Source organism: Puma concolor, chromosome C2 (assembly GCF_028749965.1).
Source record: "Puma concolor isolate L17-30 chromosome C2, mPumCon1.1.hap2, whole genome shotgun sequence".
NCBI classification, from domain to species: Eukaryota; Metazoa; Chordata; class Mammalia; order Carnivora; family Felidae; genus Puma; species Puma concolor.
This window is the reverse complement of record NC_141675.1, coordinates 69,953,490-69,972,014: the sequence shown is the minus strand read 5'-3', so window position 1 is coordinate 69,972,014 and position 18,525 is coordinate 69,953,490. Positions and strand designations below refer to the sequence as shown.

General features: G+C 36.5%; 1 protein-coding gene across 8 annotated transcripts in view; it reads left to right on the top strand.

Moving 5' to 3' along the window:
• Window positions 1-18,525, top strand: part of TBL1XR1 (TBL1X/Y related 1) — a 179,368-nt gene that overhangs the window by 81,177 nt on the left and 79,666 nt on the right. For 4 of the 8 annotated variants that reach the window (XM_086674752.1, XM_086674755.1, XM_086674758.1 and 1 more), the window contains exon 2: window positions 10,372-10,437. The gene's annotated coding sequence lies outside the window, so the exon portion shown is untranslated. Of the gene's footprint in view, window positions 1-10,368; window positions 10,438-18,525 lie in introns of all 8 variants that reach the window. The other 4 variants (XM_086674757.1, XM_086674751.1, XM_086674753.1 and 1 more) reach the window with 1 other exon arrangement.

The window sequence follows — 18,525 nt, the reverse complement described above, 5'->3', positions numbered from 1 at the left end:
TTGTTCCATGTGGTGCCACATAAGACAGTGTTTGAATGCCTTAGAAAATTTCTTTCCCACTAAATGGCTATAGTTTTAGTGGAGAATGCTTGAATGATTTTTTTTTAAGTTTATTTATTTTGAGGGAGAGAGAGAGAGAGAGAGAGAACAAGTGGGGAAGGAACAGAGAGGGAAGGAGAAAGAATCCCAAGTAGGCTCCTCACTGTCATTTCAGAGCCTGATGCAAGGCTTGAATCACGAACCATGAGATCATGACCTGAGCTGAAATCCAGAGTTGGATGCTTAACTGAGTCACCAGGTGCCCGTTTAATAATTTTTTTTTTACTTTATCTGTTAGTTTGATTTTTTTAATATGTCTTTTTAAAAAATGTTTATTTATTTTTGAAAGAGAGAGAGAGAGAGAGAGAGAGAGAATCCCAAGCACACTAGAGAGAGAGAGAGAGAGAGAGAGAATCCCAAGCACACTCCAGACTGTCAGCCCAGAGTCTCATGTGGGGCTCAAACTCATAATCGTGAGATCATGACTGAGTCGGTATCAAGAGTCAGACGCTTAACTGACTGAGCCACCCAGGTGCCCCTATATCTATCTATTTTTTTTTAAAAAATGTTTGTTTGTTTGTTTGAGAGAGAGAGAATGCAGGCAGGGGAGGGACGGCGCGGGGTGGGGCGGTGGACAGAGAATCAGAAGCATGCTCCATGCTGACAGGCCAACAGCAGTGATGCTGATGCAAGGCTGGAATTCACGAACTGTGAGATCATGATCTGAGCTGACTGAACCACCCAGGCATCCCTTTATACCTTTAGGTTATTTGTCCTAATAGGTTTATGCTCCATCCTGGATCAGTAGAATTTTGGGTGGTCTTGGGAATTACTTCAGTACCAACATAGTGTATTGCCTGATGCCCGTGTGTGTGTGTGTGTGTGTGTGTGTGTGTGTGTGTGTGTGTGTGTCAGAGAGAGAGAGAGAGAGAGAGAGAGAGAGAGAATGTGTATGTATGAATAGTTTCATTGGAAAAAGTAATACCCATTCCTTCATGTATTGTATTTGGCTGCTTTGCAATATAATAACAGAGTTGAGTAGTTGTGACAGAGACTGTGTTGCTTGCAAAACCCAAAATACTTAACTTTCTGGCCATAATTTGCCAACCTCTAGACCATTGCTTAGCAGTGCCTAAAAACTAAGATGAAGCAGTTGTAGTATTCATTTAGTCTCAGTCTGTACTTTATTATAACTTGAGTGGTAGTCAGGGAGAGGAAAGTGATGTTTTGTATTGAAGTAAATAAATTGAATTAAGAAAGTGGATCTTCTTTTCATGACCCCTAGAGAGAAAAGAGAAAGAGAGAGGTAAGGGTGTGTGTGTGTGTGTGTGTCCCCGTCCCCATCCCCATCCCCGTGTTTGTGTGTCCTGAGTGGGTCAGGCAGACAACATAGCTTGTATTTGCTTGTTTAAATGTTTCATTTTAAATATGGTGAAAAAGCTAAATGGAAACCAATTTAGCAAACCAACATCAGATGAGAATTTGACATTTTTTAGAATTATAAATATGTCATTTATTTTATTACATGTTTAGAAGGAATTTTGCCAGAAGACAGGATAGCCCTGATTCTTAAAAAAAAAAAAAATTATTTTAATGTTTATTAATCTTTGAGAGACTGAGAGACAGAGCATGAGCAGAGGAGGGACAAAAAGAGAGCGAGACACAGAATCTGACGCAGGCTCCAGGCTCTGAGCTGTCAGCACAGAGCCTGACGCGGGGCTCAAACCCGCGAACAGCGAGATCATGACTAGAGCCGAAGTTGGATGCTCAATTGACTGAGCCACCCAGGTACCCCAGGATAGCCCTGATATCTTAAAGGACTGTATTTCTTTTTCTTTTCTTTTTTTTTTTTTTTATAGAAACATGGTAGTTAAATGAGCTTGTTTTAATTCACTGAAGGCAAAGCATTTGTTGGTACTGTCTAGATCATACCAATTTTAGAAATATGAACTCAGAGTAAGCAGTTTCTGAGTTTTTTCGTGTGAAAATCTGTAAGGAAATACTCTTAGTAAAGACACACAAGAATGACTTTTACATCCTTCAGCAGTAGATAGAAATAAAACATTTTAAAATTCTGAACCCAGTATCTATTTTAACATAAATGCATTTTTTTCTTTGTGCTCAGAAGACTTCAGAATGACAATTTTCATTTAAGTAATTATCTGCTAGCATGTTCTTAATTTTTTAAAAGTTAAGCTTATCCTTTTACAAAGTGAAAGTCGTAGATTTAGTTTTCAAGTGTGATGGAGAAACTCTGTGCTTCACTGAGAGGGTCAAGTGTGTCATTTTGTCACTCTGTTGTCACAGTAAGGTGTGTGCATTGTCACTGTGTGGTCACACAGGACAACTGCCATGTTCGGGCACACTCCACATCTGTTCTAATTTAAAAGTTTTACCAATGATTAATTATTTTGAGTAGTAATGCTGTTAAATGAACTTCTGAAAGACCTAGTATAACTGGACTCTTGAGTCATGGTAGCACATAGCACAGCAGAATACGAATGGGCAGTTTGTGTCCTGCATAGAAGTGCACGGCCAAGGGGACAAGTGGATGCTGACATCCAGGCCACACTGTCAGCAAGCCATTTCTCTCATGTGGGACGGTGTCCTTTCAGAGGGAAGGGCTCCTTTTTCTTACATATGTTATGTAAAAATGATTGCATGTGACTCCTATGCCAGGCACTCTTGAGCACTTTATAAATATCAAGTTATTCAACTCTTAACAACAATTTATTTTCCATATGAGAAAACTGAGGCACCAGGAGTTTAAGTAACTTGTCTTAGATGGGCTAGCATTCTAAATTCCGTAGCTCCGAGTCAAGTCTAATCTCTGTGGCTCCGCAGTACAGGCTTACCTCCCTGTACCATAGTATGGCCTTTTTATTTTTCTAATTTGTCCTGCTAGGGTGTCGTTTGCACAGAGGTGCCACAGAGGCTGCTGATGGCCCTGATAGCACATTTAAATGCCAAGTTGAAAGGAATTGGACAGGGGGCTCCTACGACAACCGCCCCCGCCATCATGTGGCAAGTAACTTTCTTGCTGAGTGATACATCCAGGTTTTGTTTAACTTGTGTGACTTTGTTTAACTTTTGTTTCACTTCAGTTGACTTGTGTGACAGTTTTCCATTATATTGAGCAGAAAAAAATATCCTTCTATAATTTCTCCCTACTAAGTTTTGTCACATGTAGCTGAGTCTCAGGCTTTATGTGCCTTTTTATCTAAATGTGGGTATCAGCATTGCTCCTTTTGTGCTTTTTGAATGATAACTCCCCTGTTTTGTGTTCTTTTTCTGGGTTTCTTTCTAAGGTGTTCTCACTACTATCCTCCCTTTTCTAATTCACTTTTGGGGAGAAGGGTGGCATTTATCTTTTGTTCCTTACTGTTACTCTTGAAATCAAATTAATAAAACTTTTACTTGATAGTGTGATTCCCACTCTAATTCTGAGAACTACTCACTTTGCAGTGCTAATAGTTGAAAGAAGTGATCTCTCCATGCTCCCCCAAGATAGATTATTAAACTCTGACTAGTCCCCATCATGCCCTTTCCTGACACAAAGTCCAGTGGTTTTTAACCCCCACTTAGAATCACTTGGGGGAGCTTTTCATGCAGTTGATGTGCATATTGTTACTCTAGGCCAATTAAATCTGAATGAGGGACCCACTTTGTCTCACAATTAGGTTAGAATCTGGAAGGGCATTTCTGTAGGACACAGAAAGACCCAATATCCCCCTGGCATGACCATTTCATTTCTCCTGGGAATGTATTGTTCAGCAGAATGATTTTTGTGTTGTCCTAATTAGCTGTTCAAGTTCTTGGTATCTTGAATCAAATATTCAACCCTTGGGAAGAGTGAGAAACCTAATAAAATGTAGGAATTCTATCAGTTTTTTCTTCTAACTTGTTAAGTGCTGGGTACCTACCTACCTACATGTGTGATCATAGGCGCAAAGTCTTGTTTTTCTTTTCATCCTGTTATTTATTAGACCCTGATGCCTTTCCTGTTCCTTTTCATCCTCCCTCTACTTGTTTCTTTCTCCTTAAAAAATAAAAAGTTGAGCTGTTATCAGCTTTGTATGATCTGTCAGATTTGTCATATTTCTTTTTTTTTTCTTTTAAGTTTATTTATTTTGCAAAAGGGAGCGAGTGCACAAGTGGAGGAGGAACGGGGTGAGGGAGAGAGAATCCCAAACAGGTTCCATATTCCATGATCATGACCTGAACTAAAATCAAGAGTTGGACGTTTAACTGACTGAGCCAGCCAGGCATCCTCACATTTGTCATATTTCTAAGATATCATGAATTATAAATTGCACCATTTATTTAGTAATAGTTTTTTAGAGAAGGAAATTATAGTTACTTTGTTGATATATTCACTTTTATTTTTCATGTAGCTGACAATATTGTGTATTTATCTATACATTTTGATATCACCTTTCTAGTATCATAACTCAAGTTTGAGTCTAAGCCTCTTCTCATGTTCATCTTCTCTTAACATTTTGGAAGTTAGTGAACTGGAAACTTTTGATGGGCAGATTGTAGTGCCTAAAAAATAAATTTGACTTTCAGTAACACTTGAAACTGCCAACCAAACTTTAATTTTAAAAACACTGTGGTTTACTATAAAGAGAATTTCTGGTTTTTATTGTCTTTAATTGCATTTTGCTTATTCTCAAACGGTCAGATCTCAGGCTACTTGATAGCTCTTTGTCTTATTCTTGCACAGTAATTTTTTTTTTATATAAATTTAATGTACAATTCAATCACATGTGTTGCTACCAATGAAATTAACTGAAGTGTAATAGTAGCATGATTAGATACCAATGCATGTTTAAATTGTTATTGATGTGGGTTTGTGGTACTGAGTATATCTAATTTTTAGGAAGTAGGGATCATAATACACAGCTTTTAAATCCATTTTTTCTGAGTCACCTAAATAACAAAGAGAAGTGGAAAATTAGAGCCAGTGATGGCAGAGCTGTTTGATCTGACCATTCTGCCTTTCAGTCTCATCTCAGGGTTGGTTTCTTTAGGATATTCCTCCTGTTACAGCTCCTTCCCCTTCCGCCTTCTTAATTGTCTGGCTGCCTCAAATATTACCCGTGTATGTGATAGGGTGGGAAATGAGATGGGGAGAGGAGAGGTCCAGACATCTAGATGCTTGGAGGCCTTGATGAATGCTTAGTATGTTACTAGAAACTGGCATGTGAAGGAAGACAACTTATTAAGTCTTTTGTGAAATGGATCAGTGGAATTGAGAAGATTCAGTTGAAACACTTTGCTTTACAAATGTATTTCTTTTTCTATGGTTCCAGTTGCAGGTAATCACCATTTATTTGTTGTTTTCAGTCATGTACTGAACAATTTAATTTGGACTTTATCTGTGACTTTTGTTAAGAAGTTCATTTAATAAAAATCTTTCTGGGGACTTTGGCTCAGGTCATGATCTTGTTGTTGTGAGTTTGAGCTCTGCATTGTTAGTGGGATTTGGGATTCTCCCTGCCACCCCTCCCAACTTGTGCTCTTTCCTTCACTCAAAAGAAATAAACTTAAAATCTTTCTAAGCAGATTGATTGTTATGTTTTCCTCTTAATTCTTGGGATGTTTCTTCCAAATTCTGCAAAATTATAAATTCATTTGTAATTTCTATTTGTTAAGGATACCAGGTACAATTTCTTGAATTTATTTCTGGCTACGAGGTAATAGATTCGATTCTGTTGCTACTTTAAATTATAAGCAAGTTTTTGTTTTGCTTGTACCTTTCCCTGGGGAGAGATCCCATAATCCATTAGCTTTTTAAGAAATCTGTAAATCAAGTAAATTTACTTCTAGAGACTGGAGGGCAGTAATTTTGAAGATCAGTCAAAATATACTGTTGTGCTGTTTTAAAAGATTTTTGTATCTTAAAAAAATTCTAATTATATCTAGGTGGTAGATTTTAGGAGAGGTCTACTGAGTTATCAGTGTCCATTTCTTTTCTTTCTTCTTCTTCTTCTTCTTTTTTTTTTTTTTTTTTTTTTTTTTTGATGTTTATTTTTGAGAGAGAGACAGAGCACAAGTGGGGGAGTGGCAGAGGGAGAGGGAGGCACAGAATCCGAAGCAGGCTCCAGGCTCTGAGCTGTCAGCACAGAGCCCGAGGTAGGGCTCAAACCCAGGAACCCAGGAACCATGAGATCATGACCTGAACCAAAGTCAGACGCTCAACCGACTGAGCCACCCAGGCGCCCGTGATGTTTATTTCTTTTGAGAGAGAGAGAGAGAGAGAGAGAGAGAGTAGGGAAGAGGCAGACAGAGGAGAGAGAATGAGAATCCTAAGCAGGCTCCATGATCAATACAGAGCCCAACATGCGGCTCTATTCCATGACCCTGAGATCATGACCTGAGCAAAAGTCAAGAGTCGGAGGCTAAACAAAGTGAGCCATCCAGGTGCCCTAGCAGTGTCTATTTTTGTGCTGAAAGCCTTTTCTAAAATTAATACTTCAGTTATTTCAGGTAAAATGTTATGAAATATAGATTGTAAGAGCAAAGCTTTTTATTTGGATACAAAACCAAACATTTGGCAAACATTTATTTCATCATAAGAAGTAAAGCAAATGGGTTATAGTTTATGTAGTATGCAAAGTAGTTGGTAGGTTTACACTAATTTTATAACGTGATTGATCACATGCTCTTGAGTCGTCTTTAAATGGCAAAATAATCAGCTTTTATTTGCCACTTCCTGGAAATGGTACTGAAATTACTGGTTATATATAGCCAGGATCTCCTAGACATCTTTAGAATAAAAATTCACAGTTAAGTTCTTTCTTACCAATATGATTTATTTGTGCTGTAATACAGTTTCTACTGTTTTATTTTCAAATATGTATCTACCTGTTCCCACATTATATTATGGATAATATGATACATCATTATGGATCTTAAATACTGTGTGTGTTCTGTGCACTATTCTTAGTTCTTTTGTGGGACAGCAAGGTGACCGATAATTCCCTGGTCTCAAGAGGTCTGGCAGGGGAGGCTTGATAGTAAGCAGTAACATGGTTGTAATAAAGGAGGCTCATTTTTGTGTCCTTGGGTAGTGGGATGAATAATCAAGGGGGGAAGCTGATTTGGGCTGAACCTTGGAAGAGATGGACTCGGTTAGTGGCCAAAACCACGTAATAGAAGGAAGTTCCTGGTACAGGATGAGTAATGTCATGGCAGCCAAAGTGTGCAGAGAACAGAGACACTGGTGATGTGCTGGTGAGAGTAGAGGATGTTGGGCAAGTGTGGTTATATGTTTATTTTTGAGAATGAGTGAGGGGGGGGGGTGGTGGGAGAGAGAGGAAGAGAGAGGATCTTAAGCAGGCTCCACACTATCAGTACAGAGCCCAGCGTGGGACTCAAACTCAGAAACTGTGAGATCATGACCAGAGCAGAAACCAAGAGTTGGACACTTAACGGACTGAGCCACCTAAGCATTCCGGGCAAGTGTGATTACTAAGGCAGGTGTAAAGGATACACATTTTGGGATTTCTGGACAACTTGAATTACTTTAGTACAAATAGTTTTAATATACATTCTGTCAGGTTATCTTAAATATGCATTAGATTTTTGTAATTCTTTGGAAGAGTATATAATTATATCTTTTAAAATTCAGATAATTCATTTTATAAACTTAAGAATTATGTGATATATATGCTTTATATATGCCCTCCAAAATGGCCAGGACGTGGCTAAATAAGTTGACTAGGAAAACAGCTAATGTAGGGACTAAATTTTTCAGATTGTATTATATGTGCAAATGGGCATACCTGTTGACATACCATTTTCCACAGATTTATTCACTCTTGAAATCCTAGAATCAAATATTTATTTCACTATTTAAATATTTATTAAATAACTATTAGGACTCTTTCCCTTAAGGAAATATAGTCTAAAAGGAAAAGCTAAATGAGTCGATGAAGAAAACAAAAGTAGAGAAAAACTAATTAGAGAAAACTGAGATTAGAGACATCTATGAGTGTGATGGAAGAAAGACTCACTAATCACAGAAAAGGAAGAGAAGAGAACCAGGCAGAGGAGGAACAAGAAAGACTAGCAACTGGAATGATTTAATTTAGTATTTTCCAAAGGTAGATAGATTTGTGTGAGTTTGTGCATGGTATGTGTGTACACACCCTGGTAGTGAAAAACAAGCATCCATTGGGGTACAGGACACTATTAGTCTATTTATGTTTGTTTTAAATTTTAAAAATTAAGTGTTACTAATATCTGACAGATGGGTTAAATTTGCACCCTCATTCCGCCCTGATGTCAGAAAGTTCTATCTAAAGTGGTACATAAAGGGATTGAGGAGGGGGGAGCTCCACAAGGCAGCTGTGGCAATCCCAGTCATTCACTTCTTTTCTGGGAGTTGCTACGAGTCTGAGCTTACTATTCTAAGTTTACTTGTATTTGATAACGTAGACTTATGGAGTAATTTCAACCGAACCCTGCAAAACAGACAAATAATTTAAAGATTCATGCAAAAGAAACTGACTGTGAGAAATGTGAATAAGAATAGTAAAGAAGCAAATGGTAGAGCTGATACTTAAACTACTAGAATGAGCTTTTTTACCTATTATGATCTAATTATTTTAGAAGATGGCTAAGCATATAAGAGATTATCAAAAAAGATATTTGACATGTAGGAATACATCTTTGTTCCTTCAGTTTTCTATGTTTTAAAATACATGTAATTTAGGGGCACCTGGGTGGCTCAGTCGTTTAAGCATCCTACTCTTGATCTTGGCTCAGGTCATGATCTCACTGTTGTGAGATCAAGCCCCGCATTGGGCTCTGTGCTTGAATAGCACAGAGACTGCTTGGGGTTCTCTCCGTCCCTCTGTCTCTGCCCCTCCACTGCTCACTTGCCAAGTGTGTGCACACACACATATACACACACACACACACACACACACACACACGCTCCCTCCCTCCCTCCCTCTCTTTCTCTGTCTCAAATAAACATTAAAAAAAAGTAAAATGTGTGTAATTCAGTAGCACATGTTAATTATTTATAAATGAATGGATGTATGCCCAAACTTTTCTCTGTTAAGGGTGTTCAGTCAGTTTTTGGATAACAAGTAGCCCTATATAGCTTATAGCTCAAAAACTCATGAAAACTCTGATAAAACAATTGATGTTCATAGCAAATGACCCTGAGGTAAACAGTTCTAGCTGTAATCTAGTTTTTGTTTTGACTCACTTATGATGTCTGTAGAACATTTGTCCAGTAGGTCTACAAAGGATCTACCAACTGGTTCACAAGTGTCTTGTGCCAAAAGACCTTGGTGCCTGCAGAGGCTGATACGATATTATATGTTGATGTAACTGTGTATAATTTCAGTAAGTGTGTGCCATGTTTAATAAATGTTATTTTAATTCCTAGATATTATAACTTAACTACCCGAAAGTTACTTAGTAGCCCTGAAGTTGTTTAGATTGGCCATGGAGTTGGCAGCACAAATGAGAGTTCTAGTTAATTAAAGATAAGATCAGAGAGGAGCCAACTTAAAGGGATTATATTCTTTCTACAGTTATTCAGTGTATTTGCTTAGTTATCTTTTTAGTGTTTACTGACTTAATTCACTGGTTTGGTGGAGGAGGTAAAGCTCCTGCATTCCTTTCTGTGGCATCAGCTTGCCCTGTTACATAAAATTGTACTCTAGCACGTGGTGGAATCTGCACTGGTCAGCATTAGACCGGAGAGCCACCACTTTGACAGGGCGTCTGAAAAACAACTTGTATATTTTACACAGAAGGACACAGAAAATAACGTGCTATGACTTAGCAATTGAGATGATGGGGTAAACTCTGTAAAATGTAGACTCTGAAGAGATTAAACTTTAATAAGTTTTGATTGAAATTGTTTCAAAACCAATCATGCATTTGTTTTTATTATTAAACAATATATAGAAGATAAGTTCATACCAGTCCTTGCGGCTCATGATCATAGATTATGAACATGCTATACTGGGCCCTGTCACAGTAATATTTGCACCAGTTAAGTTGAATGGGGGTGAATGTACACTTTGTGCAGATCCATCTTTTCCAGCCTCCCTTTTGTTCATTGTGTCAACCTTTTAGGAGTGTTGTAAAGATTCAGTGCCTGCCACTTACTACCCCAAAAGTTGCTGCTGTTGCTTATATAAGTAATAGTTGTTTAGGGGGGGAAGGATAATCGTTGGTGGCGGGGACCTTACAGAGGTAAATAAAAATAATTTGATAACATGGAAACTTGTTGTGGGAAATCTCTTAAGCTGAATTTGTTGTAGGGCACACTGAATATTGTACTTTCCTTTTTCTCAGCAGCAGCAACTTGTGATTGGCGGTACCGGATATTCAATTGCACATCCCCACATCAATGCACTGCCAATGGTAAGAATTCCTCCCACTCCGAATGGTAGAGTGTTTTAATTGGTCTTTTTATTATTCTCTTACTTGGGAGGGTCTCTTAAGAATTTTTAAAGTTTGTCATAGGTTGACAAAATATATCTGTGTTCCCAGAGTAAAGAAATGTTTTAAAAAATATATGTAAGGTAAGGCACTTAAAGTAATTAATTTTTGATTATTTAGTTAGAAAAGGGCGAACCCTTACTTCGGAGAGTTCCATCATCTATAGATTGTATAACCACTTGGCTGTAGTTATCAGGATGAAAACTATTATTATATGGCAATGATCTTGTATTTTAACAGGTGGGCTATATTTTATGAATAGAATTTTCTTGTTAAATAGTCTTTTTGCATATTGCATTTATCTTAATATTTATAGTTAATGGGCAGTTAAATGTCTAAAATTCTTCCTGTTTTTAGTGAGTGAATGATTTCCAAGAGAACCAGCCTTACTATTTAAAAAGATCATTTAGAAACCTTTCTCTGTGGAATAAACATCTGTGAACTGTGTTATACAGCAGAAAAGCCAATCTGTAAGAGTTGAGATAGCTCTCTTTTCTGTATATGTCTTGGATAACTTTTGGCAAGAACTCTTCTGCAATTAAATGATAGAATTGGGCTAAATTTCTAAAGTTTATTCTAACTGTAGGCTGAGTGATCTCATTACTGTTAACTAAAATCAGAATGACTCTCCCTTACAAAAAGTAATTCTTTACCTAAGTGGTATTGGTTATGTATTTTAGAGTTCAATAAATAGGACAATTAATTACTTAACAATAATCAATTTCAGAATGTTTTCTGTAGTACATTATTAAAACTTTTTTTTACTTAATCAAATTTTTTATTTTAAACATTAAATCAAATAGCTATAGAAACTGAAAAAGACTTCTAGAACTTGGTGGGAAATAGTAGATGTATCAGTCTGAAATAAAAGCTACTAAAAATTAACTAGAATCAGAATAAGTGGGCAAGATGAGTTATCTGTGAACAAATTCCTAGGAAATTATTCATTTTAAAGACGGGCTGGTCAGTATGTTGATAAGAGGAAAATTTCTTCTCTCTTTCCCCCCTCTTATTTTCTTCAACATTCTCCATTAACTGCTGAGAGAGAATGTTTTGTGTGGCCTTACTTGACACAATGACATGGTTCTTCATTTGTTTATGAGACGCTTGCTGGGTTCTTTAGGGTGCTTGGGTGACTCAATAACCATTGTTAAAATCTGCTGTTTTCTTCTGAAGCATTACAGTTTCTCATGTAAGACACAGCTCTCTGGTAAATCAGCATCATCATTTGGATTACCTGCCCTTGGCTTTATGTTTGAAGTTCACATTTGAAACCTGTTGGTTTTCTTGATAGTCTTAACTATTTGTGGCATGTCCCCCTTAAGAATCCATTGTGCGGGCCTGTTGGGTATGTGAGGTACAGGTGCTGTGTAACTGGCTACCTCTTCTAAGTGCCTATCTTCAAGTGAGTTTTTGAATGTGTCCCTCACAGACTGTATGTTGTTTTGTTTTTGGAACAGCTTTTAGACTGTATTTCAAATCAGGCTATTTCCAACACATTTACCAATTTTGTTGAGAATTCCTTAAATCATTTTTGAGTCATGATCACAGAAATTTATGTTAGTTCTAAAGATGTGTTAGTGTTAGAGATGAAAAAGGCCAGGATTACAACATACTTGCTTATAGTCTAGCTGAGGACATGACAGCCATTTGTACATACTTGCATGATGTGCTAATAAATTTATAGGTATTGGTTCACAGTGGTGGTTTTCTCATGAACCTGAGAAATGCCTGTGTTTTGAGTTAAACCTGTGCTATGTAGTATCTTACATTCTTTCCCTGAAAATGAAAAGGAATGCTTTGTGGGAACACTTACCTTACCTCTACCACTCCACCCCCACCCTCAACTTTGTTTTTGATATAAATAAGCATGAGGGATTCATAATACTCTTTTGCTTATTCTTCACTTGGCTAGGTACAATTTATTTTAACTCTAATTGTACCTTACATCATCATGGTTTACAGCTACTTTCCTAAATAAATGTGGATCCCACTGTATTAATAGAATCTGTTGGCCTACAAGTGTATATTACTATTTTAACTTTTTGTGCACATTTTCAGACATACACTGAAGAAGACAGAATAGCATAATGAACTCAGCTGCAGTGGTCAGGAATTTTGTTTCATCTTTAACCACCTTGTTTCCATGTCCCCCCCATCCCCTGTCATTTTGGAGCTAATACTTGTATCATATGATTTCATTCATACATATTTTATTTAGTATGTAGCTACGTAAGATATGGACTATTAAAAATTATATATATACATATATATATATACACACACACACACAATACCATTAATCACACTTGAAAAATTGGTAATAATTTCTTTTTTTATTTGAAAAGGGATTTAAATATACTTTTGAAAAATTATAGTGAAAACCAAAATTTGTCATCTTAAACATTTTTAAGTGTGTAGTTAGTACACTTAAGTGTAGTGTTAACTCTATTCACATTGTTGTACAACAGATCTCTAGAACTTTCTTGTCTTGCAAAACTCAAACAGATTGAAACTGATATCCGTTAAACAGAAAAATTCCCATTTCTCCCTCTTACCGGCAGCTGGCAACAAACATTTTCCTTTTCGGTTTTATGAGTTTGACTACTTTAGATACTTTATACTTAGTATAAGTAGAATCATACAGTATTTGTCTTCTGTGATTGGCTTACTTAGCATAATGTCCTTTGGTTTCATCAGTCTTGTAGCATGTAGCATGTGACAGGATTTCCTTCTTTTTAAAGGTTGATATTCCATTGTATGCATATATCATATTTTCTTTATTCATTCATTAGTGTATACTTAGGTTGCTTCCATCTTTGGCTGTTGTGAATGATGCTGCAGTGAACATGGGTGTGCAAATATCTCTTCAAGATCCTGCTTTCACTTCTTGGTACATACCCAGAAATGAGATTGCTGGATCATATGGAAACCTCCATAGTGTTTTCCAGAGTGGCTGCACCATTTTCTATTCCCACCAAAAGTGCACAAGTATTCTGATTTCTCTTTGTCTACATTCTCTACATTCTGTCCAACACTTGTTATTTTCTGTGGTGTTCTTTTATTTTTTTGATAGTGGACATTCTAATGCATGAGATGTTGACAATAATTTCTTAATATCAGTAAGTAGCTGTTTAGTTTAAATGTTCCTCATTTGCTCATAAATAATGTTTCTACAGAGTCACTACAAAATCCATACATTACATTTGGTTGGTATATACACCTTAACTCTTCTACCTCCTTATTTATTATATTTTTCCCTTTTAACTTACTTGCCATGTAAATTTCCTCATTCTGTGTTTATTATTATTATTATTATTATTATTATTATTAATTTTCAATGTTTATTTACTTTTGAGAGAGAGACAGAGACAGAGTGTGAGTGGGGAGGGGCAGAGAGCAAAGGAGACACAGAATCCAAAGCAGGCTCCAGGCTCTGAGCTGTCAGCAGAGACCTCATTGTGGAACTCAAACTCACAGACTGTGAGATCATGACCTGAGCTGAAGTCGGATGCCCAACTGACTGAACCACCCAGGCGCCCCTATTTTTTGAATTGCATCCCTGTAGTAAAATGCTTCTCTTTCCCTTGTACTTTTTTGTAAATCAGTAGTTATATCTAAGAGCTTAATCTAATTCAGGTTTTTCTTGCTTTATTTTGTGGTGTTAGGGTGACAGAATATTTCGTAACGAGGTGCTGAGTACTCCAAGAAGAAATAGCTGTTTAATTGTCTCTGTGAGATTAGGTTACTGTTGATCACTGCCTAGATCTCTTATTTCTATGCAAACATTCAAAATGTTGATATCCTAATTATATCAAGGTTTCATATATGATCTGTAATATCTCTGTAAAAGAAACTTCCCTCATCAGATGCTTGGTTACTCTGTGGCACAGTTTGCACAGGAAAGGCATACTAATTACTTGATTCTTTCCTTTATTTACCAACTTTCAAAGTATTTGAGTTGTTTCCTAGAATCTTGGAAAAGCAGACCAGTGAGGATTTTTTTCTTTTTTTTGAAGTGTCATTGAGCTTGTAGATTTAAATAGTTTATGTTTATTGCATTGTAGTTTTTATTCTTCTGATGATGATGCTCATTGTCCTGGCCAGATGAGTCTTTTTAAGTTGGCTTTTACATAAACTTCTTTTTCTTTCATATATGTAAAATATTAGGTATTATTAAATATAAATGTAATATAACATTAAAATATAAAATATAGAATATATATGTGAAATATGTCAGATATAAATATGTAAATATATAAAATACATATAGAAGTATTACATAGGATTTTTTGTCTTAATATATATTTATATATCTAAACCAGTACCACCAACATGATTACTAAAAACTGCTTTTTTGGCCTTTGTCCTGCTGGGGTTTACAGTGTTAAGTATTCTGTTTTATAGTACTTGAAGTACATTCACCTGTATGATTTTTCTGCCATCTTGTTATATAGTCAGGTCCGTTTGTTTCATTTTATTTTTAGTGTTTAGCATTTAAGTGTTTTGATTTAGTTTTGTTTTATAATTATATATAAATCATTCATGTTAATTATAAATAAGGTACATTTTTATTTCTCCCCGTATAGGTAACCAGTTTTAACTATATTGCTATTTAAAAAATATATATATATAAGCAAACCCACGTGTATACGTAAACTAGAGATCATCTTAAAGCACTGTATAGAGCTAGCCTGCCTTCCTTTTAATAACTGTGTAGTAGTCCATTACATGGATGTACCTAACTTGTTTCAAGAATGGGAGTTTTATGTGTGACCATAAATATGCATATTATTTTTTTAGGCAATTTGCCAAATTCCCTTAGACATTTTGGCATCTTCTGGTTTTTTTTCCCCACTTACAAACAGTATATAGTCAGAACTTATATGTATATATAGTCTGAAAGTTGAGAAATCGTATCTCACTATAGTTCTAATTTGCATCTTTTCATATTTTTTAGAACTATTTGTATGTCTTTTTCTTTGAACTGTTGAAAAGATTCTTATTTTCAAGAAAATCTGTCAACTTTTTTGATCCGTCCCTCAGACCTCCTATTTTCTCTTGTTCTGAGTCTGTAGTCATGTCACAACTTCTAAAAATTAATTTGGTTTAACAATAATATTTTTCTGCTAAGAAAACAACTAAGCTGACTGGCTGTCTTATGTTTGATTTCAGTGGAATTGGACCCTTGATATAACCATTTTATTTGGAAAATGAACCCAGAAAGTTCCTGTGGGTGTGATGGAGTGGTGGGGAAGTAAGAAAAGATAAAGAGGCCAGTAAGGATGCCTTAAACAGTAGATTACTGTTGTGGGCAGTTGAGGCTCAAATCATGTAGGGACCTCTGGGAGACCGAATAGAATATGCCTCTGAGTTATTTCACTCAAGGGGCATTGAAGTGGGAGTAATTTGTCTACCAACTCCCTTTCCATGTTGGTGGAGTTAAGCTTTCGGGGTGGGCAGGTCCTCAGCAACTTCTCCCTGACCTAAACCTGTGGCCAGAGATGACCTGTAGGTGTTAGTGGAAAAAAAGCTGTCTCGTTCCTAAGGAAAGTTGAGCGGTAAGCGGATGTGGGCTGGGCACTGCCAGCTCTGTTGCATCAGTGAATGTTCCAGTCTGCAGTTACATTCTCAGTGTAAATTAGTAAATCATTCTTCTCATTCATAAATTGCTCTAGTGTATTTTGTTAACATTTATTCTCTCAGAACTATATTATCCTAAGAGAACTGATAAAAGTAAGTTGTAGCTTGCTAGACTGAGGATAAGGCCCCAAAGAGTTGTGACCCTCCCTAGAGGTAGGATCATTGAGGTGGTGCATATTGAGAAACCAATGATCTGTTCCCTTTTACTATCTACTTTTTTTTTTTTTTTTTAAGTTTATCTATTTATTTTGAGAGAGAGAGAACATTCCAGGCAGGCTCCACACTGTCAGCACAAAGCCCAACTCAGGGTTGCAACTCACAAACTGAGACCGTGACCTGAGCCGAAACCAAGAGTCAGACGGACAGTTAACCACCTGAGCCAGCCAGGCGCCCCTACTGCCTACTTTTTAATTACATCATCTGTGAATTAACTTGTTCTATTCATTGTGGAAAACTTCATTGTCATTATTTATCATCTTTTGTTGTCATGTGATTTTGAAGTGGTGTTATTAAATGTGAAGAATGAATGGCATTACCTATATAGATGGCATTGTATAAAGTATTCATATTCATTTGGTTGTGAATTTATGCCTCTGGAGAATTAATTTTCAAATCAGTAGTAAAATGCACGTTGGATTTATATTAATCCCCTGTATCTTACCACTGGATGATTGTTCTTTGATGTGAGGCTTCTGTAACTAAAATGGAACCTGAAAGATTGTCTTATCTATCATTTGAAAGTCAAAGAAAGCTTGAATTCTTACATAGATTTAAGCCTTACCTTAAATGTAATAGTAGAACTTGTTATGGTGGGTTGCTGTTGTTATTTAAAAATTGATCTTCATGCTTCACATAATTTTGGCATCTCTTCCCTAGGTTTTAATATGGACACCATGCAACCAGAAACAAAATGTAGCTCTCTTCTTATCTCAAGGAACCCAGAATAGAATGAGAGCAAGAATTTAAAACTCACATAGAGGTAGAGAATGGGTGTTAAATGGAAAAATGTTAGGGACCCCTGGGTGGCTCAGTCGGTTAAGTGTCCGACTTCGGCTTGGGTCATGATCTCGTGGTCCGTGGGTTCAAGCCCCACATCTGGCTCTGTGCTGACAGCTCAGAGCCTGGAGCCTGCTTCGGATTCTGTGTCTCCCTCTCTCTCTGCCCCTCCCCCACTCATGCTCTGTCTCTCTCTCTCTCTCTGTCAAAAATAAATAAACATTTAAAAAAAACGACTTAAAAAATAAATAAAATGAAAAGTGTCCTTGGGGCACCTGGGTGGCTCAGTCAGTTGAACTTCCAACTCTTGATTTAGGCTCACATCATGATCCCAGGGTCATGGGATCGAGCCTCATATCCCCCCCTCTTTTGGGTGCTTGGGTGTTCTCTCTTTGTTAAAAAAAAAAGGGGGGGGCGGGGCATCCTATCTTCACTTGTTTTCTGGCCTTATTTTTAAGTATTTCAAACTTTTCAAACGGTCTGTACTATGTTAAATTCAGTCTTACTAGTAGGTTCTAACACATTCAGGGGTGGGCTGCATGCTTTAATGTTAGCAATACAGCCATAACATTTGAAGCTACAGGCCATTGCAAATTTCTTGAATGTATTGAAGCTATTAGGAGTCTCTATTTTTTACCATTCTTCCTTTTATCAATTCATCCATCTTTCCAGTGGATAGTGGATGGATTTTTTTTGTTATTTAAGTTTTAATTTTTTGCTCTGAAAGGAAATTAACATAGTAAAGTTTGGTATGTAACAGACAGGAGTTTCTGATTTTAATATGTACTATTTATTCTCTTGTCCATGTTCTGCCAGTTACTGCCTTTTTAAGCCAGTTACTTTCAGTCGTATCTTTTGATTGTTTTCCTTTGGTTCATTGGAACAGAGATCCTTCACAATGACTAGTTTCTCTCCTTACTGTGATTGCCATTTTCTCCTATAAGCAGGATCGTTAAATTAAAAAAAAAAAAAAAAAGATGCTAATGCTCTTATTTCACTGTATTATTTGTTTCTAGTCAGATGTTTAATGGGATCATTTTATTATAATTTGACCCTTTCAAAAAATGACTTCGAACACAAGGGTTTGCGAATTTAGAGTAGATTACATAGAAATACTTCAAATGTGTAAAGTATTTGGAGACACCAAAAGACATTTGATTAATTTGAAAGTTATTTGATGAATGAGAAAGTAAATAAAAATCCGAACAGAAATGGAAGGATGAGTGAATGTTCTGTGATAGAGTGTAAATATCTTGTTTAAATAAGTCTCTGTAACTTTGTGAGGTTTTTAATATCTCTGTTTTATAGATGAGGAAACAATTATTCCTGTTTATAATCACTTAGATGATAAATTGTAGAGATAGCTCTGAA